Genomic DNA, 22,009 nt, shown 5'->3' on the forward strand with positions numbered 1-22,009 from the left:
GATAGATTTCCTTGGCAACTATTACGTCCAAAGCACAGGAGTTACAGAGGCAAGAGTGACAGTTGTTGAGGGATAATGGGGTGTGAGAGGTAGGGATGTAAACTGAAGAGTTGCCATCATAAAATGTGGTAGAATGTTCACAGAGGCTTACCTACCCTTCCCTAAGGAGATATTTATTCTAATTTTGCGGGGGGTGGGGACGACTAAGTGATTGGGGCTATTCACTTCTCTGAGAAACCAGAGAATGAGAACTTCCATAAAATCAGCAATACAAACTCTAGTTCTGTCTGCATTTCAGACTTCATTTTTTTTTCCTTTCTCACCAGATTTTAAATCCCTCATTTTTTAACAGTATTTTCTGTGAATTCCCTGATTGTAATGTCTGCTTTGTTTACTCATTCACTCATCCTTCCTCATCAGATTTATTGCACAGTATAATGCAATATATGAAATTAAAAATAAATACACTGTGGACACTGGGCTTTGCGTACAGTAAATATTCAGTTGTTGTCTGCAGACTTGCCTAAGTGTGTATGCAGTAGTTATTCTAGGCAGGTGCTTACTCCAGGGTGGGCGTTGTGTACAGGATAGCGAGGGAGGGTGCGTCAGAGCTGGCAGTTTCTTCCAGCAGTCAAATTCTGAACACCCCAGCTGTGCCTCTTGCCGGGCATCTAAACTTTCACCTTTCAGAGAAAACAAGGTCGTTGGAACCAGTGTGTTCTTTCAAACAGTGTTGGATACTGCTCGATTGTTTCCATCTGGGAACCAAGTTTTTAAAAAGAAGTTCAGCTGCTTTGTTAAGATAAGAGACTGTTGTGTGAAAATTGCTGAGTGAGAGCTCCCACTGGAGGCTCCTTGTCTTCCCAGCCCTTACCAGTTTACTCCTAGCTGGGTGATGTGGGAGAGAGTTGGAGCTAGATTGCCAGAGCCCCCTTCCTGCCTGTTCCTCCCAGTCCTGAACTCTGGGGTGAGTAGAAGGTAGAGAGGATTGATGGGGCCGGGCTCCTGGCCTTGCAGAGTCATGCTGACCTAGAGCCTGTTTGGGAGCTGACTGTTATGGCAGCCTCTCCTAGACTGTTGCTGCCATTGTTTGCCCTCCCTTCTGTTTCCTTCTCTCTATTTCAAGTGTTCACTACTTGAGATGGTGCTACTTTTTCATGTATTTGTTATTAGTAATTTTATGTTTCATCTATTAGATGACATTTTTTACTCTATTCTTAAAGTACACACTGATTTTTTTTAAGTTTCGAAGTATGTTTTTCATTTGTATGTGATCATGGTTCATCAGTATAAGAAAATACTCAGCCAGTTCTGTTTTGTAAAGTCTTCAAAAAAAGATAATAGCTTAGGAAGACTGCTTCTTCATGGAGATTATGAATGTGTCTTCCTCTGGAGCCAGGCAGAGATGTCCACTTTTGCTACTTCTATTTAAAATTATACTGCAGGTTCAGAAATTAAAGGCATCCAGCTTGGGAAGAAAGAAATAAAACTGTCTTTATTTGCAGATGAATTGAGCCTGTACTAGAAAACCTAAAGGAACACACCCTCAATCCCCCTTCCCCTAAAGTATGAAGCAACTAATGAGTTTCAGCAACCTTACAGGATAAATGATCAATATATGAAAATCAATTGTATTTTTATATACTAGCACTAAGTAATCTGAAAACCACATTATGAACACAATTCTTAGGAATAAATCTAATAAAATCAGTGCAAGACTAATTTATTGCTAAATAAATAGAGAGCTATCCCATGTTCATGGATTGGAAGACTCAATATTGTTAAATCTTCCTAAAATGTTTTATAGATTCAGTGCAATTGTTGGAAACATTTCAATATGCATCCTTTTTTTTTAAATTATCAAACTGTTTCTAACAGTATAGAAATGTAGATAACCTAGAATAAGCAAAAAATTTGGAAAGAGAAGACAAAGATTAAGGGTCTTATGTATCTTGATTTCAAAACTTAGTACAAAGCTACACCAATCAAATCAGTGTATTACTGGTGTCAGGATAGACAATGTTGTAAGCATAGACAATGGTACAGAACTGAGCGTCTGGAAATAAACTATTACATTATTGTCAATTGATTTTTCTACAAAGGTACCAAAGCAATTCAAAAGCGATTCAGTTCAATAGTCTTTTCAATGAATAGTCTAGGACAGTTGGATATTCACATGCAGAAAAGGTAAATTAAAACCCTTTAACTCACATCGTACACAGAAATTAACTTAAAATGGATCCTAGACTTAAGTGTAAAAAGTTAAGCTAAATCTTCTAGAAGAAAACATAATAAAAAGTTTTCATGACCTTGAGTTGGGCAGGTTCTTAGATATGAAATCAGAAGCACAGCATGTCAAATTACTTTCAAGAAGGTTTGCTAGCATTGAAGATTGTCTTTTTAATAACATCTGCTCATTCAGTGGGCAAAAATGGGTGAAAATGAGCACATTATTTAACTATATTCTCTTGTTCTGAATTAGGTTGAACATATTTGTACTTATTAACCACTCAAAAATACTACCACTTTCTGGGTTCTTGTAGGTCTCTATCACATCTTCCAACCCACCAAACCTTTCAGGAGAAAATATTTCCTTGGAGAAGAACATAAAGTTGTGGGACTTTGTACCTTGGATTACACTTTCTCCTCTCAACTCTGGGTCCTCCATTGTAGGGAAACCATAGTAGGTTGTGTCCTGCAAAGAAAACAGTGTGACTAAGTAGTTTTCCAGAAATAAACAGCAGAGTGGGAAACAGACATACGTTAGAGTAATATAACAATCAGGGTGTGATAAAAAATTAGCTTGGGATTTGAAATCAACCTGCTTGGGTTCAAATCATGGTTCACCTCTTACAGTTATGCAAACCTTGGGTCAGTTACTTAACTCCATCAAATCTTTCACTTCATCTGCAAAATAGAGAAAAGAAAATTACTTTTCCTGTTAGGGTTGCTTTGAGTATCAAATGAAACAATGTGTGTAAATGTTTAGTGCTTTGTACCTAGAGTATAGGAACCCATCATTAAATAATATTGCAGTTTGGATTTCAGACCTGTGAGCTCAGGGCTCAGACTCCGGAGGTCCCTGAACTAGGTCTTCCTAGGCATTGCATATAGAATCTTATCTTATTTTTAAAAATAAATTTTAATTGAAAGATTGGCAGCAAGTTCTTTTTGTCACTCCAGACATGATTTCCTTTGGGGCTTTTGTACTCCCATGTTTTGAATTCATAGAGTAACTCAAGGGCAATAGGGAATTCCTCTCAGCTCTCTGTCTCTGAGAATACCTCTGGGTGCTGGAGAGATGCCACTTATCAATTCTGTTGTTATTGTTTTTAGGGCTGTAAGCCTTCTGGATAGAACCCAGTAGGTTTTCCTGAGTACAGAAGAATTAAATGAGGTGATGGAAAGCATTGAGACTAATTATCACCTTCAAACTATGCCTGAGTTTTTGTTAGCCCTGAACTTACATATCCCGACTCTACTAGTCCATGAGTTCTTCACAGTTGGGAACTGTACCTTTTAATTCTCTGCATCTCCTAGGGGCCTTTCTCAGTACTAAGCAAATAATAAATATTCATAAAATACTGGGATCGTGCCAGCATATTCTGAGTTTCCAAATAGACAAAGTCATAGAATCTTATTCATGTTAAAGGAAGTTCCTATGCATAATCTCATTTCATTCTCTTGACAACCTAGGCTTGGGGTGGGTGTGTCGGTGTAGTTGAGAACACTTAATATCCCTATTTTACAAATAGGAAAAGCGAGGCCCAGACAAGTTAATGATTTGCTAAAAATGATGCAGCTCTTGAGAGAGAGCAGGGATTTGAATCCCATCTACTGATTCTAGCTCCGATGGTCATTTTTTGCTTTACGTTGCCTATGTTGCAGACTGTTACATGTATCAGACACTTCCAATTCAATGAGTTTTTGTCCTAGTGACAGTCCACACATCCTGCTCTCTTATTCTCGGATTTGCAGGAGGAAGGGATGCATTTTTTGATGCTGATGATATTGAGGAATGAGAAAAATCCTAGAATCAAAGATACTACTCCTTGCTTCCCTCTATCCAGACTCTCTGGAAAGAAACATTTAGGGACTTCTTGTGTTGTGCCTGTTGTGCCAGGGCAGCTCAAATGGATGCTTTTGTCACGACCCCCTCCACCTTTAGCAGAAGATGTTGTATTTCTAGCCAGTGCATAAATAAACAAGTGAGGGAAAATGACATTTCCTGGTAATGGAAAGTAGCAGTTGGTGAGACTTTAGACAAGAAGCGGGTGTTCCCGAGAATAAGCAGTGGCCACGGTGGAGCGAGTTGTCAGTTTACTTGGCTGAAGAATATCTTTGCTTGCATCCTGATTGTCAATAAAGACCTTTAAAAACCACAGCTTGACTCTGGTGGGCTGAGGGTGCTGCTGTGCCACTGCTGCAGGATGGAGCTCTCTTCCTGGTGGACACTTGATTCATAAGGACACTAATTATTCATTCTTCCTCCGTGCAACCCGCTGAAACAATTGCCTCGCTTGTTCGGTGCACAGTGTGGCGTCGGACAGTCAGGCCTTTTTATGTAACTGATGGTGCTGTATGTTCATATTGTTCTTTATGTACTTATTTTATAGCTTATGCAGCAGACATTCGAGTCAATTAGCTTCTTGTCTTGCAAACTGGGCACTGCTGTTCTAGAACGAGTTAGAAGGGTGTGTCAAAGGCAACCCGGACGGACCTCTCCTCTTTCTTTTTGTGCTGTGTGGGTTGGTTTCAAGTTACAGCATTTTCATTGGCTCCTCTTTGCTGAACCTTGGTTTCAAAAACTGGTATTTGTGCGTTGAATTTCTTAAAGATATAGCTTTTGTTTTCACAAAACTGAAGTCAGGCGGTACACATAGCCCTTGGGACTGCTTTTTTTTTTTTTTTTTTTTTTTTAAAGGAATGATTTTGTTTTTTACTGATATCTGTTAACTAAAAAATCCAAGTGAATGGTTTCTCAACTTACTTTTTCTTAACTGGTGTCGGTATGAAGTCCTTGTTTCTTCTTGATTTGCATTTTTTTTCCCTGTATAACCTTACTCCTGATTCTTTTGTCTTGATTTTTTTTTCACCCCATATTTCTTGAAACTTGCCTTACTGTTTTGGGGACAAGTTAGAGCTTAAATAAGTTAGTTAAATTACGTTGTGCATATCCACAAACAATTTCTACAAATAGTGATGTTTTTGGAGCATAGATTCATTGTTTTAATCTTGTGAGGATTTTTAAAAATTGGAAAGAAAATTTCCTACTTCCACTTCCAATCTCCTTTTCCATGGCTTTGGCCCCTGACCCTTATGAACCATCCGTTCTAACACAAGAACAGAAAACCAAACACCTCATGTTCTCACTCATAAGTGGGAGTTGAACAATGAGAACACATGGACACTGGGAGGGGAACATCACACACCAGGGCCTGTCAAGGGGTGGGGGACTAAGGGAGGGATAGCATTAGGAGAAATACCTAATGTAGATGATGGGGTGATGGATGCAGCAAACCACCATGGCATAGTATACCTATGTAACAAACATGCACATTCTGCACATGTATCCTAGAACTTAACGTATAAAAAATTAAAAAATGATAATAAAAAGAGCCATTCATTTGCTATTGATGATTGAGGTAGTGAAGCAGAGGCTCTCATCCAGAAGATCGCCCCAAGATGGAAATGCAATGGGCAGGATTTTTATCCAGTGGATTTTGACCCAGTAGACCCTCAAGTATTTGCATGACAGAGACTCATATTTGCCTTTGAATTCTCAGAGCCTTCTATGGTGGCTGGCCCAAGGCAGTTGTTCAAAACATATGCCAGAGAATGAATGAACAAATGATCTTGCCCACCAAGCCTCTCCCTCCCTCTGTGTAAGTATCCATTAAACTTATCCAGCCCTGGCAGCCTTGAAGTATCCCCGGCTCACCCAGGGCCTCAGAGTATGCCTCGGAACAACTGGTTTCTTCTCAACAGTTAGTGTCAACTAAGACTAACGCAGAAGACATTGCTTACCCTAATGTTTGCCTTTAGAAGAAAAATCCAAACCAGAGGAAAGGACATTGAATTTGTTTTTTGTTCTTGCTGACTTGGGAACATTGATTGATAATGCTCATACTGATCTCTGGCTAAACATTTTTCTTCCTTTATCCATGTATCGAGCTCTGCACTGTCAGCATGAGAGGTGGAGAAACAGGAAGACATGGTGTGCTTCTACTAGCCTTTTACTGTCCAGTTGTAGAGAGTAGGCCCAGTGAACTCAGGTGTTTACAAGATTGAGCAGTTGAGTAGCTGCTGTATCCTGAAGACTGTATCTGGTGCTTTACTCTTATATACTTTTGAGACAGGAACACATGGGTGTTGGCATCAAGGAACTGTTGAGGCCATCTTTATTTCTCCATTACACCCAGCACAAGACATCTACATGGATGATTTGAGTAGGATAGGAGTTTGTAGCTGTCTATAGAACAGGGCAGGGACTTTCCTGAGGTCAGAGAGGTTTGATGAAGTGATTTTGCTGAGCTGGGCCTTGGGAGTGGAGATATAGAAGGAGAACAGGTGCGTGGACACAGAGACCAGGAAGGCTTTGGAGAAAGGACCTGGGGCTAGGGGAAAGCTTCTGAGCCATTGGGAAATAAAGGAGCTTAGACTTGCTGAAATTAGGGGAGAGAATTCAGAGAGCCATGAGGTGATAAAGGTTTCAAAGACCTAACTAATAAACAAAGAAAGAGAGCATCTTTGGGAGTGGACAAGACCACACCTCACCTGGCAGGTGAAATCAAAGGATACCTGTCTTGCAAAGATCTACAAAGGCTGGCAGTGGGGCATCCCAGTGAACAATGTTGTAATGAGCAAGGGGCCCAGAAGTAGGAAGACTTATGGAGTCCGGGGCTTTAAGGAAGACTCAGCTGAAACCTGGCCACCTCTTTAGGCAGCTTGAGACTTGGCCTCTCCTACCAGCCACTGAAGGGAAGGCTTCATTCAGTCACAGCTGGCCATGGAGACCCTCCTTTTCAAAAGCGGATAGGGAGTGCTGCCCAGGCTCTCAGGGCCTCCTCTTGTCTGGGAGAGTGGAGCCGCCCCACAGAACACAGCCTACTCTTTTGTTCTTTAGTGCCTGCTGCGCATGTGGGCTTAAAAACCAAAACCTAGAATGTACTCATTCTTTAAAAAAATCTGTTCGTGTGGTTAGCCTGTGTATAATACATATAAATATGTGTGTATACACTAATTATATCTAAATTGTATATTATATTTTGTGTCAGTTACATTTGTAATCACACATGTATACATATGCACGTTAAATTCCTATTTAAAGGGAAAAACAAGCCAGTTTTCTAAAGGGAAAAACAAGCAAAAGGTGTAGGGAGAGGGAGGCCCCCTCCCTGCCCCATCCACTGGTTCTCTTCCCTTTTCTGTCCTCTCTTCAGCTGGATTTATGGACTGACCCTTCTCCCTCCTGCCCTTTATCTGCTGCACGACCTCAGTGCTGGTGATGGTGAGCTGATGACCCTCCTTTTCTCTCGTTCTCTGCTGTTGTAAAGGCTAGTTTCAACCATTTAGTTCCACAGTAGCCACCTCTTTGGCAGATGAAGCTCTCATTGCCTGGAATTTCTTCCTCTCTTCCTCCCCAATTCCACCACTCCATGGTTCCACCTCCAGGAAGCCTTCCTTGCCTGTTCTTCTTCCTCCTGACTCTCCCCAGCCCTGTCTAAATCTTACCCTTCTTCAGAGCCCATCTCAATTTTTGCTTCTTCCATGAATTATTTCCTATAGAGCTTGTCCTTCTCCTGCCCCCTCTGCCAGCTGAGGGCTTTCTTCTTTCCCTGGATTCCCCCAGTGCCCTGAGCTGATCTTAGATCTGCCTTGTTTGCCCCTTAATTGAGGGGTACAAATTCCCCCCAAACACCTTGAAGGTAGATGCTCTGCTTCATTTTCTTTGTGTCTTAAAAATATTGCTCTTGTATAGTCAAGACAGTATTATTTGAAATAGTTGTATTGTTTGAAGTAGTTTTAAAAAATCAGTTCTGGGGGGTTTTTGTTTGTTTGTTTTTTAAGCTAAAGGAAAATATTCAGCCTGGGCAACATAACGAGACCTTGTCTCTAAAAAAATTTTAAAAATTAGCCAAGTGTGGTGATGTGTGCCTGTAGCCCTAGCTACTCAGGAGGCTGAGGTGGGAGGATTACTTGAGCCTGGGTGACAGAGGTTACGGTGAGCTGAGATCGTGCTGCTCTGCTCTAGCCTAGGTAATAGAACACGACTGTCTCCAAAAATGTGTGTGTGTGTGTGTGTGTGTGTGTGTGTGTCTCTGTCTGTGTCTGAGAGAGAGAGAGAGAGTCTGTTTGCCTATAATACTTACATTGCACAATACTACATTTACCTATTTTTTACTTACTGAAATATGCCACTTGGTTTTAAATAGCATGTAAGATGCAGATATTTGCACTTTTAATTGATATGCCAGGCAGGAGATTTACTGCTCTCAACAGGTGTAAGAAGTAGGAAAGCTGCCCCCCACCCAGTTTCTTAGCACCGTGGAACTGATCCTGGTGCCGTGGTGAATAAGTGGCAGACCTCCGATTCACACCAGAATCTCTGACTTGCAATAAACCACACTGCCCCCGCCCCCACCGCCAGCCCTCATGGTGATTAAAACTATTACTGTGTACACACAAAATATATTAGGTTACAAGTTTTTTTGTTTACAGTTCTAAGCTTCTAAGCTCTCTGTTCATTTGTATTAGAGCTTCATAATTTGTGGGCCTGTGAAAGATTGTTTATCCCTAAATTCAAAGCAAGCAAACTAACAAAAAATGAGATCTAACATTGTCAGAGACAGTTGTTCTGTTAATCCAGACATTCAACAAGGGTTATAAATATGGCAAAAGACTAGGGGGAAAAAATCCAAGTTTTTGATAAATTGTCTTCAAAGCTAGACTGTTTCTTAGCAAAATAAGAAAAGGCAGCAATGTTCCCAAGATCATATTTAATCTACACATTCTTGGTAAGACCTTATTTTTCTCCTCTTTCCATTAAGTTTAAGGTTTCCTTCTGCTTCTTGCACTAATCATTAATAACCATACTGTTGTCACAGCTCAAAACTTTCCTATTGACACTTCAATCATTTTTAAAGATCTTGAATGTTCAGCCTTTATGAAGCTAACCTTTTGCACTCTATTAAAATTTAAGAACTGCTTGGTTCTCAGTGAATGCCCCAGCTACTGGATCATGAAAGCATTACCTTGTGCCAAGGGCATGATGCAGTACACTCATTCCTTTTTAACAAATAATAAGAAGTTTGACTTTTCATTTACACATCCTGCCAATTGCTAACAAGTTTCCATCTCGTTCAAACACCAGATTGATCCTAAGAAATTGAAAATATTGATTTAACCCTCTGTCTGATTTGTACTGCAGGCACCTGCTAGTGCAGTCTTAGCACATTACAATTGCTTGGCTGTAATTCCTCAGGGGACCACTAATAACTACCACATCTGTCTTTTCATCTTCCGAAATTATGCTAGCAGTTGTCCAAGTCAATTGTGATTCATTTGATACTGCTCTCCTTCAAGACATATTGCAACCAAATAGACTTGCTCACCAGTAATATATCTGATGACATAGTTAGTTCTTGTTAATTGACAGAATGATTCGGGCTTTTATGGATGGCATTAATTGGTCCCTTGTGTCCATGCAATAATTGACCAGACAGAGAAGGCAGCATTTACGTTCACCCAGTCAGGAGAGTTTTGAGGTAAGAGAAATGTAGTAAGGATGACAAAATGTCTGTGTTTTTAATCCAGACTTTATCAATGAGTTGAAAAAAAGAAAATTTGTGGTGTTGGGTGGAATTCAGATCATCTAAATTATGAACATTGCATTGCAGCCTACAGAGATGTGCTGAAATAAATGCAGGTCTGCTTTCTTCTTGGCCTTCTTGTGCTGAATGTTTTAATGTAGGGTACAACACGAATATAATATATGCAAAGCAGAAGAGTGCTGTACCTGAAGGAAGACAAAGAAAAAGGAGAACTATAAGCAGCTTTTTTTCTTTTGACATTTATCACTGGTGACCCAGCAGACTGGGCATGTAAAATCTGAAAATGTGGAATTTGCATCACCTCCTGCTTGCTGAGAGAGCCAGAATGTTAGTTACATTTACTCCTGTTGCCATGCTACTGAAAAAAAGTGTGGGTTCCCTTTTTCCTACAGGATAAAGTTTTCATATATAGAAATTTTCACAACCTGCCTCCATCATTCATTCCCCCTTCCCATTTAGTCACATAGAATGACTCGACATTTCCAAGTTACGGTACTGTTTTGTCTTATTTTTGTACTTAGTATGCTCTTTCTTTCATTAGCCACTTTATAGATTCCCACTCATTCTTCAAGAACCCCTTAGGTGCCTCCTGAATTTCTCAAACCAAAGCAGCTCTCCCCTCCTTGTGTTGACTCATTTGGTTGCTTATTTCCCAAACTAGACCTTGAGCTTGCTTGGGCATGGGTCGTGTCTGTGTGCTTGACACTTGCAATCATGTAAAGACTTAATAAATGTTTAGGGAATTGAGTTGCAATTTTTATATCTTGAGGAATGACAATTTAAGATTTGAATCCAGGAGAGATGACTTGGATCAAACTAGATGTCAAGTAATCTGTACTTTCAGTGTCAATAAGTGGCTGATGACCAGCCCTGGGGAATAATTACAGTTTGGTGTAAAACAAACTGTTTGAGGTGTGGAGGATGAATTACTCAGTTGACATTTGGAGAGGGGAGGGTGAGGTTCGAGTTATGTGGAATAGATTTTCTGGTGTTTGATTTACTTAGACTATTCATTCTTTTTCAATCATTTGTCACATAGGGTAAGACAGTGGCTGTAACTGATAGCCATGGAGGCTTTGGACTTGTGAGCATCTGACATTACCTCCTTTTAAGGGCAGTGCCTTCTGACAGACCTGGGCTGAAATCCCAGTGCTGCCATTTATTAGATTTGTGTTTTGAGTTGAACTCCTTAATTGGTCTGAGGCTGTTTCCTCATCTGTAAAATGAAAATAATAATAGCCTCTGTCAACTTTTGTGGTAGCGGAGAGAGTTGTGTGGGAAGTGTGTTGCACAGTGCCTGGTGGTATACAGTAGACACTTGATAAATGGTACCTGTTACCAATTAAAGATTTTTTTTGGTTTGTTTCTTTTTTTTTTTTGAGACGGAGTTTCGCTCTTGTTACCCAGGCTGGAGTGCAATGGCGCAATCTCGGCTCACCGCAACCTCCACCCCCTGGGTTCAGGCAATTCTCCTGCCTCAGCCTCCTGAGTAGCTGGGATTACAGGCACGCGCCACCGTGCCCAGCTAATTTTTTGTAATTTTTTTTAGTAGAGATGGGGTTTCACCATGTTGACCAGGATGGTCTCGATCTGTTGACCTCGTGATCCACCTGCCTTGGCCTCCCAAAGTGCTGGGATTACAGGCTTGAGCCACTGCGCCCGGCCTGGTTTGTTTCTTTTTTGTGTATTGTTTTCTTGTAGAGATGGGATCTCACAGTGTTGCCCAGGCTGGTCTTGAACTCCTGGGCCCAAGTGATCATCCTGCCTCAGCCTCCCAAAGTATTGGGATTACAGGTGTAAACCTCTGTGCCCCCCCTTCCCCCCTACCTCCAATTTTAAATTTGTTTTTAGAGATGAGATCTTGCTGTGTTGCCCAGGCTTATCTCAAACTCCTGGCCTCAAAGCTGTCCTCCTGCCTTGACCTCCCAAAATGCTGAGATTACAGACCAATTAAAGATAAACTTTGACTCTTTTTTTTCCCTGAGAGTTCTGAAAGGCAGAAGGTAAATACAATTGTGTATATAAGAAAACGCTTTAGAGTTTGGTGATTTTTTTTTTTTTTTTTTTAAATGGAGTTTCGCTCTTGTTACCCAGGCTGGAGTACAATGGCGCAATCTCGGCTCACCGCAACCTCTGCCTCCTGGGTTCAGGCAATTCTCCTGCCTCAGCCTCCTGAGTAGCTGGGATTACAGGCACGCGCCACCATGCCCAGCTAACTTTTTGTATTTTTAGTAGAGACGGGGTTTCACCATGTTGACCAGGATGGTCTCGATCTCTTGACCTCATGATCCACCCGCCTCGGCCTTCCAGAGTGCTGGGATTACAGGCTTGAGCCACCGCGCCTGCCCGAGTTATTTTTTTTTATATTGTCTTTAGTTGTATGAGGCTCACCTTGCCTCTGTAACAATATATATCACTTCCATGGGGTTCAGTGCGTCGGGAAGTTACAGAGGGAGATTGGGACCGAATGCGCCAAACCCAGCAGTGAGTATGTGTAATATCAAACCTTGTTGGTTTCTTTTTTTTTTTGAGATGGAGTTTCGCTCTTGTTACCCAGGCTGGAGTGCAATGGCGCGATCTGGCTCACCGCAACCTCCGCCTCCTGGGTTCAGGCAATTCTCCTGCCTCAGCCTCCTCAGTAGCTGGGATTATGGGCACGCACCACCATGCCCAGCTAATTTTTTGTATTTTTAGTAGAGATGGGGTTTCACCATGTTGACCAGGATGGTCTCGATCTGTTGACCTCGTGATCCACCTGCCTCGGCCTCCCAAAGTCCTGAGATTACAGGCTTGAGCCCCCGTGCCTGGCTGTTGGTTTCTTTTCTTAACTACAAAGCAGCAGATCTGCCACTGTGATAGAATTTGATTTTCACTGGCTTGGGATAGATTCCTGGTGATGCTGATAGTTTATTACCCAACATAGGTCTAGAATTTATACTTGCAGAAGTGTTTTTGTATTTGTAGGAGAATAAATTTGTTTGGCTCTGAGGTTTGTTTGTTTTTCATGATTTTTGAGAAAGAGTCTTGCTCTGTCACCCAGGCTGGAGTGCAGTGGTGCGATCTCAGTCATTGCAACTTTTAAGCCTCCCGAGCAGCTGGGATTATAGGCCTGTGCTGGCACACGCAGCTTATATATACACTTTTTTTTTTTTTTTTTTTTTTGGTATTTTTAGTAGAGATGGGGTTTCGCCATGTTGGCCAAGCTGGTCTTAACTTCTGGTCTCCTGTCATCTGTCCTCTTGTGCCTCCCAAAGTGCTGGGATTACAGGCATGAGCCACTTACCTAGTGGCTCTGAGGTTTTTAAATGGTAACACTTATGTAAACAAACGCTGGTTTCTTTCTAACTTACGACTGGTCTAGAAAAATGTGTTACTTTTTCATAATCTACAGGTAGAGAAATAGAAGAAGAGAACTTCTATTCAAAGAGGCAAACTCAGGGGCTCTGAATGCCTTAATGCTGCTATCTGGAGTTTTATTTGAAATCATTAATATCTTTTTGGGGGTGGATGGAGAAAGGAGAGGTATTAGTCAATGGGTACAAAGTTTGAGTTAGGAGGAATAAATTCTGGTGATCTCTTGCACAGCATAGTGACTATAGTTAATAATAATGTGTTGAATATTTCAAAATTGCCAGAAGACTAGGTTTTAAATGTTTTCATCACAAAGAAATAAGAATATGAGGTGGTTGATATGTTAAGTAGCCAGATTTAATGATTCTGCAATATATGCATATATGGTATCACAAATTTATTTGTTAATTACAAGTAAGATTTAAAAAAAATATTTTAATTGTTGCTCTTCCTGTGATGTTGAATAAAGGGGTCACTTAGTGTGGTGTGAATGAGTTCAGTTAGGCTGCTTCCTCCTATCCCCAAACTGAAATCGTTATGTTGAGAGCCTGAGACTCTCAACATTAGCCTGGAGGAGAGACTGGGTTTGGTAATTTTGGAACCTCTTAAAGTTAAGAGCAGGGCATTAGTAAATTTCAAGTATATGCTATAGGATTGCTAATTATAGTCAACTTGCTCTATATTAGATCTCCAGAATTTATTTATTTCTATGCCACTTTTCAATTTCTGATTTCAGTCCCAGGAAAAACCACCCATTTTTGTGCTGGCTACTCTGCCGACTATTTTATCTGCCTTAGAGGTTATTTTGATAAACCTTCACTGTATCACGGACTTAGTAGGGAAAAAGGCAGAGAGTAATGGTACATTTGTCAAAACAAGAAGAAGCGGATCTATTTTTCTTTGGCAAAGATCACCTTTGGAAAGTGTTGTATTATGAAATGCAGAGTTAAATACAACTATCTCAGCCTTGATGTCTCCTTTTTTAATGTTCAGCATCTAAGCGCAAGTTAATTCATGATGGCTATCTCACAGTGGCTTTTTCTCAAGCCCAGCAAATTCATATATACCCCAGTATATAAAAGCAAACAACTTAATTAACTTACTCTTCATCCATAATTATCTTGAAATTAACTACTTACAATGTCCAAAAGTTTACACTACAGACATGTTTAAAAATCTGTTCAGAGTAAAAGGGACTATATGATTGATTACCTTCATTCCTTTATTGCCCACTTAGCTATTAATATGAAAGGTAGCCACTCCCATCATACTCTTTGTCTGCTTAAAATTATTATTATATTAATTTCTGCAAACATTCAAGAAAAGGGCTTTCTGTTCCTTTTTTATTGAGTGCCTACCCTGTGCCTGGCATTGGGTCCTCAGTAGTGGACAGGGCAGCTTTGGCTACTGTCCTCAGAGTCTCTTTGGAAGTTATAGATAGGTGATACTAGTCTGGTAGGGCTGCCGTAATAGAATACTGGGTGGCTTAAACAACAGAAATTCATTTCTCTCTCTCTCTCTCTCTCTCTCTCTCTCTCTCTCTCTCTCTCTCTCTCTCTCTCTCTCTCTCTCTCTCTCTCTCTCTCCCCCCCCTCCCCCGCCATGTCCTTAAAGGCCCTATCTCCAAATATAACCACATTAGGGGATACATTAGGTCTGTGACACATTAATAACCATTGACATGGGTGGGGGAGTGGCCCCCTGTATGTTTATGCTCCCCACCCAGAGCTGACTTACTAGAGACAAGGACTGGGTTTAGGATGGGAATTGACATAACTGTAGGAGTTGGCAAGGCATAGAGAGAGGGGAGAAAAGTATCCTGGGCTGTATATGTTAGAAGATCTGGAAGACACGAGACTGTGGTGGTATATACCTTAGTGTGCCTAGATTTAGAAATACCTTGCTCTGCTTTGTGCAGTGGCTTGTGCCTGTAATCCCAGCATTTTGGGAGATCACGGCGGGATGATCACTTGAGGCCAAGAATTCAAGACCAGTCTGGGCAACATAGTAAGACTCCATTTCTGCAGAAATTTAAAAAACTTATCTGGGCATGGTGGCTGGTACCTATAGACGTAGCTACTCAGGAGGCTAAGGTAGGAGGACTGCTTGAGCCCAGGAGTTCAAGGTTGCAGTGAGCTGTGACTACACCATGGCACTCCAACCTAAGCAACAGAGTGAGACCCTGTCTCTTTAAGAAATAAAACAATAAAAAGATCTTGCTTTTTGTGGGTCTTGAGTTGACATTGAATGTATGGACGTGTGAATCATATGTAGTCCTAAGCTGTATCAAGTCACTATAGAATTTACTCGTACCTTGTTTTTGGATTTGTGATAGGTCCTTAAAGTTAAAATGGGATGAAATGCAGTCACCTTTTACCGGTGGAGAGTCAGGGTTACAGAATGTGCTTGGCTGCCCTCTGGTAGGACCCTGGGTCCTCCTCCCCATACACACGTGTTGCTTATGCACAACTGCAGGTGCTGCCTCTGCAGACAGTGTGCTCAGCCGCCAGTTCAGAGAAGAGACAGGTTTGCCCAAATCAGAAGCAGGGGGTTAAAGAAGAAGAGCCCACCCACATACCTCTCACCCAGAGACAACCACTGTTAGCAGTTTGATGTATTTCTTTCATATGACTTTAATTTCATTGTACAAAGTTGAGATCATCCTGTATCGTCATTTATCTCACTTTCTTACTTACCTTTTCCGTTAAATATTAACTTTTAATGCTTATTTTTTTAATGTTCTTTTCAGAGGGAGTTTAATAGTTTTTTATTTTTAGTGTTTAAGTCTATTTTTTTTCTCTGTTTTCCATTAGATAATTGTGACTAACATCTCTTAGCACTATTTTTCTCAGATTCCAGATTATATCCTTAAATTAACCTTATAAGCAAAGTTTATTTTAAAGCCTTTCAATACATATAATCAAATTGCTATCCGAAAGGGCCGAATCAATGTATTGCCCCAACAGCTGTATATCCTCTTGGGAAGACAGAAGGTTATTGTAGGCAACATATCGTAGGTTATCATATGCTATTTTATTGTTTGATCTTGCCTTGATGGACTACATGTGAGGATGGACCTTTTCTCATATATCAAATCATTTATGTTTCCTCTTTTGTGAATTAACCTTCGATGCCCTTTAACCAGTCTTTTTGTTGGCACACAGTGCTTTGAGTAAAACAAAAAGTTTCAGGGGAATGAGAGTGCTCTCTTCCCTCCTTGAACTGATAGTGATGAATGTCAGAGGAGTGTGTGCCTGTTTGTGTTTTGTCAAGAGAGTAATTGCACTGAGATCACATTTTTAAAGATGTGAGTGAGAAATTATAATGGTGTTGAAAAATGAGTTTATAACTAATTTGGGATTCAGCTAATAGTTACAGTGTATTTGCTATATGCCAGCTACTGTACTAGCAGATTTCATAACAGTGTTTCTTATTAGTCTTCATGACAATTCTTTGAGGATGTTTTACAACCTTTTTACGTATGTAAAAACTGAGATTTAGACGAATCAAACTGGAATTTGAACCAGGTCTTCTGACACACCCAGGCTGAGGCCCCTCCCTCTGAACCATTGAACCTTGATGTGTATTTTCCTGCAAGTCTCTAGTCTAGTCATTTTGTGTTGGCCCCTGGAATTGTGCACATTCTTTTGCAGCTCCTGAAGAAGGTTGTAAAGAGATGAGCACACTTTTTCCATCCATGAAAATGATCGTGGGGATCACTTTTAGGTAAGGACAGACTGGAGACATTGGACTCCCTCCATCTGGAAAGAAGAAAGTTGAAAGGAGATAGACAGGAAGTTTAAAACCATAAAAATTAAATGTAGGTTTATCCAGTTTTTCCCTAAATGCCTGAATGTAGATGCAACTAGAATCATAATGAAGGATTTTTAGAACAAAATGTTGCATAATCATTTTGAATTTTGTTACCCTGAATATCTTAACAGCCGAAATGTAAATGGTTCAGACACACCCCTGAATAAAGGAATATAGAATTCAGAGAAGCAGTGTAGTTGGAGAGAGGACTCCACACTTTTAAGTTTTAAATTGAGGACTGGGGACCAGAATACCGTCTCCAGCAGAACATCGTATATGCCCATCAGGGAAGGCGTGGCCTCTGGTGTGCACGGGAAGTGTGTGTGTGTGTGTGCCATCATCTCTCCAGTAGATGATTCTTCATGGGGTAAAGCAGGGACTCATTAGGTTTTGTTATGTTTCATGTTTGAGGACACACTGTGAATTTGCTCAAAATTGGCCCTTTTCACTTCTATTTGCCTGTTACATCATCAGATTGGTTAAGGGAAAAGAGATTTCATTTTCTCTCTTCAGGGTTACTTTTGAATCTATGGGCTATTTATTTATTTATATATTTATAGATGGAGTTTTGCTCTTGTTGCCCAGGCTGGAGTGCAATGGTGCCATCTCAGCTCACTGCAACCTCTGCCTCTCGGGTTTAGGCAGTTCGCCTGCCTCAGCCTCCCAGGAAGCTGGGATTATAGGTGTCTGCCACCACACCCAGCTAATTTTTGTGTTTTTAGTAGAGATGGGGTTTCCCCATGTTGGCCAGGCTGGTCTTAAACTCCTTACCTCAGGTGATGTGCCCTCCTGGGCCGCCAAAGTGCTGGGATTACAGCTGTAAGCCACCGTGCCTGACCTGTGGGATTTTGAAAACAATATGGTGACTTAATGACTTACAACACATTCTCATGAATCCTAATAACAGAAGTTCTGGGTTCTGTGTTAATATGGGACTTCCTTTTGTGAAACTTGTAATATGTTCGGGAGGAATGTGTTTAACAAATAGGATTCTACTTTTTAGGGGCATTTGGAGCACTGTATTGTTCTTGGATAATATTTAATGTGGACGATGCTACATGGCCTCCGAGAATATCCCTAGGCTCCTGATCCTTAAAGGGAGAAAACCAGCCTTTACTTTTTGATTATGTAATTGTGATTAGAATAGCCTCTGGGACATAAATTCTAAATATATCTGTATTGTTTTTCTCTAATTAAGAACACTTTTGGATTCAAATCATATTGGCAGCAAATTAAAGACATGTTTTACATATTTAGTAAACGTTAATGATGGAATGTAGTTTAAAGATAAATTTTAACATTTTAAGTAAAAAGTTCATTTAAGACAAGTTGATTATACATTGGTTTTAAAATGAACACTGCTTCAGAGTCAGGAGAGCCTTTGTAAACTCACAAGTGTTGTGGCCTTGTGCATTTCTTTTGGCTTTTTGCTTTCATTTTCTCATCTGCAAAATTGAAATTGTTAGTTGAAATTGTCTCTAAAGTATCTTATAGAGCCAAACATTTCTGATTCTCTAATATTAATATCTCTAAGAGAGTTTCTCTAAACCCAGACAGTACAGTTTGCTTGTTGGTTATAGAGTGATAGTATTTTGCAATTAGGAAGCTTGGATAGATGAGAAACCACACACATGACATAAAATGGTTCCTCAACAGTAAATCTGTGTGGCTCAAATTGGGGAAACAGACTTATAAATTTCTTTTGACAAAAGACATGTCACCACACAACTTAGGAAAGAACTCTGAGCATTTTTTTTGTGTGGACTTTGGACAATTCCCAAAAACTTTATTTTCCTCAATATTTTTCATTCCAACTTACTAAAAAAATTTAAAAAACTTTTTGGGCTGGGCACAGTGGCTTACGCCTGTAATCCAGCACTTTGGGAGGCAGAGGTCAGCAGATCACCTGAGGTCAGGAGTTTGAGACCAGCCTGGCCAAAATAGTGAAACCCTGTCTCTACTAAAAATACAAAAATTAGCCAGGCATGGTGATACACATCTGTATTCCCAGCTACTTGGAAGTCTGAGGCAGGAGAATCACTTGAACCCAGGAGGCAGAGGCTACCCTCCAGCCTATGTGATGGAGCAAGACTCAGTCTCAAAAAAAAAAAAAAAACCACCGCCACGACTCTTTTTGAAGATCACAAGCTTCAGAAAGAAATACTGCATCCTCTCTGTCCTCATATTTCTGGCCCATTCATTCAGTGAATTATTATGTCCCAGGTGCTAGGTTGTGTCCTGGGGACTGGAGTAACAGAAATTTACAGGAAAAAGCTCCTGCCACATAGCAGTACTTCAGGGACTAGTAGAGACATTGGTTGTGGAAAGAAGTGATGCCAGAACATGGTGGGGTTATCACAGCAGGTTCAGAACATAAGGAGCATGACCAGGAAATCACCAACTGCATGTAATGGAAGGTTTTGTTTCAGTTGGATATTAAAAGATGAATAGAAATGTGCAGGCAGTGACAAGAGTTGGCATTCTAGGTGTAGGGGATGAAATGATAGAAAGCCCACATGGAAGGTAATGTGATAAGACTCATTAATCTAAGAAAGATCCCTCTGGTTGCAGCCTTAAGGAAGGGTGAGAGTGGGAACAGATAGAAAGTAAGGAAAACAGTTCAGAGGCAGCTTTAAAAGACCAGAAAGGAAACAGTGAGGACCAAGGTAAGAAGGGTAGAAGGTGGATGAGTCTGAGAGATGGATATTTTGCAGTGGAATGATTGTGTAAGGATGTGAGTCACAAGAAGCCATGAGAAGCTTGTGAGAGTTAAGAGGCCATAGCCAGTGTTATGCTGGTAAATACAACCTCCTATAATTAAATTGTAGAGAAAGGTCAGTCAAAATTCATATACTGGGGACGATCATTTCTGCATAATAATCTTTCACTTAACTTTTACTCATTTCACTTTCACGAAATAAATGACCGTGTCTTAGCCTGGATGCCTGGGTCCATGGTTCAGCAGTTTGGAAGTGCTGCCTATATTAATAGATATTCCCAACTCTCTGCAGATCTTCTCTCGAGGCTGGAGCGGCTCCATTCATAACAGAAGCCTCTCATTATTCTCTGAGGTAGAAAACTAAGGCATAGACTTCATAGGGGAGTTTATATGCATAGGGTGGCTTTCTTCATGGGTCCTTGTGAGTGGATTGGGATAAGGTACACAGTGGCTTTCAGAGTTCGGGTGAATATTTGATTGTTCTCCATCAATAGTAACTTTATTGCTTTTATAGGGAGAGTTGTACTGGAAATTCGCCCTCCCTGTCCTTCAGCTAGTTTGTCCCCAAGCAAGACCTGTCTGAAAATTGAAATGGAATACTTTTTCTTGTCTCAAGTTCAGTTGTAGCTGTCAGGAATTTGTTACTGTCTGCTAAAGCCTTTTAACATGAAAATATGCTAAGTCATGTGGGGAGTTATTTTATTTCATGGATGCAGAGAGGAACATAGACCCAGATTATTTATAGGTGAAATTAAAAGAGAAATCCTGAAAAATATATAGCCTCTGTGGCTCTGCCTCTTTTCCTACCTGCATCTCTTATATACACCATGGGGTAGATAGAGTATAAGCTTAGTGGGTATGGAAGAGCTGCCTTTTCCCCAACTTTGGTCCTCTTAGCCGTCCCCACCAAGCCATGCCTATCATCGGTGTTTAGCAAGCCACTGGCTTTAGAGAGTCTCTGTCCGCTCTCAGTGCAGCTCCTGAGATGGTGGGGATGGATTCCAGTTAGGAAGTGTGTTCGCTGCCCTAGCATAAAAGTAAAACTCTACAGGGAATGTTGGTTTCATTCTGTTCTTGGAGGGGTTGGTTTTGGAGTTGGTTTAGAATTCTCTCTGGCTTTCCTGAGAATCCTTCCACATGCCCCCTCCAGGCTGCTATCATGGTAGCTGCTTTTCTTTCAGCTACTTGAATTTATTGGGACTATGCCATCTTCCTTCAGTTTGCACCCTGGTGACTCAGCTTCTTCCATGTTTAGAGGAAAAGGGGAGATAGAGAGTCGAAGCACACGAGTGCTTTCTGGTGTTCTCTGTATGTATTTGGAAGCAGTGTTAAAGTAGCTAGGGCTTATGGTTGTATTATAGCATTATAGGGTATGAGACCTTTGGGGAAACTGAGGCTCACAAAGGCCGATAACTTTCCCTAAAGTCAGTGACTGCACATGCGGAGTCCTAGTGTCTGTGCTTTTCTACACTTTCCTGTTCATATGGAGGAGTCTGGGAAGGTCTCTTTTAAAATATATTATCTGTCCTATAAACCTCAAGGTTACATATGTTAAAGAAATATAGTCAGCTTTCCTCATGTGCTGAATTCTGAATCAAGGTGACCCAAACCCCCAAATCATTCCATGGAGCAAATGGAAAAAAAAAAAAAAAAGGTAAATGTGAATCATGAGAACCTGTTACAGTGATATATAGCTTGTCATAACACATTATAATATTACAGCAAATATATTTAACTCACTGAACATTCTCAAGGGGCTCTTAGCTCCCTTTAAAAGTGTCCTCCAAGCCTCTGCAGCAAGATTGAGCTGCTGAGTCCTGCGATACTTCCACCTCGCTTTTGACCAAACCACCATTATGAGAATCCTTTTTGAAAATCCCTATGCTGTTGCTGTTTCCCTGGGCTTAAAAGTATGTTTGGTTTTGTCAGTACCTGGAAACAGGAAGTTGAGATTTGAGGAGAAATCTTTGGCAGCTGTTCACTAAGCTTGCTGGAGTTAGGATTCTGTTGCCATGGAAACCACACTGCTGCCTCATTTATTAATGGAGGCTTGGTGAACTTCCGGAGATACTCTTAGCCTGTCCTGTAAATTCATTCTAGAGAAATGCAGGGTGACTTTTAAGAGATTTCTCTGACGTTTCTCAAGCATTCTCTCCTGGGTCTTCATGAGCTCCATAAAATTGGTTGTATGCAGTTTCAGAACCACTGATTTTTATCTGGCAAGCATGTCTGAAGGCCGTTTCCTTTATTTCATGCTTAAATCGTGTTTATGCCTGCCTGCCTTGTTTAATAA

At 40.7% G+C, this 22,009-nt stretch overlaps 1 protein-coding gene and 1 long non-coding RNA gene across 17 annotated transcripts in view; one reads left to right on the forward strand and one right to left on the reverse strand.

Annotated features, from left to right (window-relative positions):
* The window catches only part of TEAD1 (TEA domain transcription factor 1), a 273,925-nt gene that overhangs the window by 147,344 nt on the left and 104,572 nt on the right, over positions 1-22,009 (forward strand). The gene's annotated exons all lie outside the window — the stretch shown is intronic.
* Positions 1,250-21,722, reverse strand: LOC118145826 (uncharacterized). Of its 2 annotated transcripts, XR_013523310.1 has the most exons (6): positions 21,649-21,722; positions 18,391-18,442; positions 17,769-17,835; positions 2,886-2,907; positions 2,629-2,695; positions 1,250-1,468 (listed from the first exon to the last, which is right to left on the reverse strand). It is a non-coding gene; the product is annotated as an uncharacterized LOC118145826 (long non-coding RNA). The 2 variants fall into 2 exon arrangements; XR_004731313.3 differs by lacking the exons at positions 1,250-1,468; positions 2,629-2,695; positions 2,886-2,907 and adding an exon at positions 16,109-16,945.

This window comes from Callithrix jacchus, chromosome 10, assembly GCF_049354715.1.
Source record: "Callithrix jacchus isolate 240 chromosome 10, calJac240_pri, whole genome shotgun sequence".
NCBI classification, from domain to species: Eukaryota; Metazoa; Chordata; class Mammalia; order Primates; family Cebidae; genus Callithrix; species Callithrix jacchus.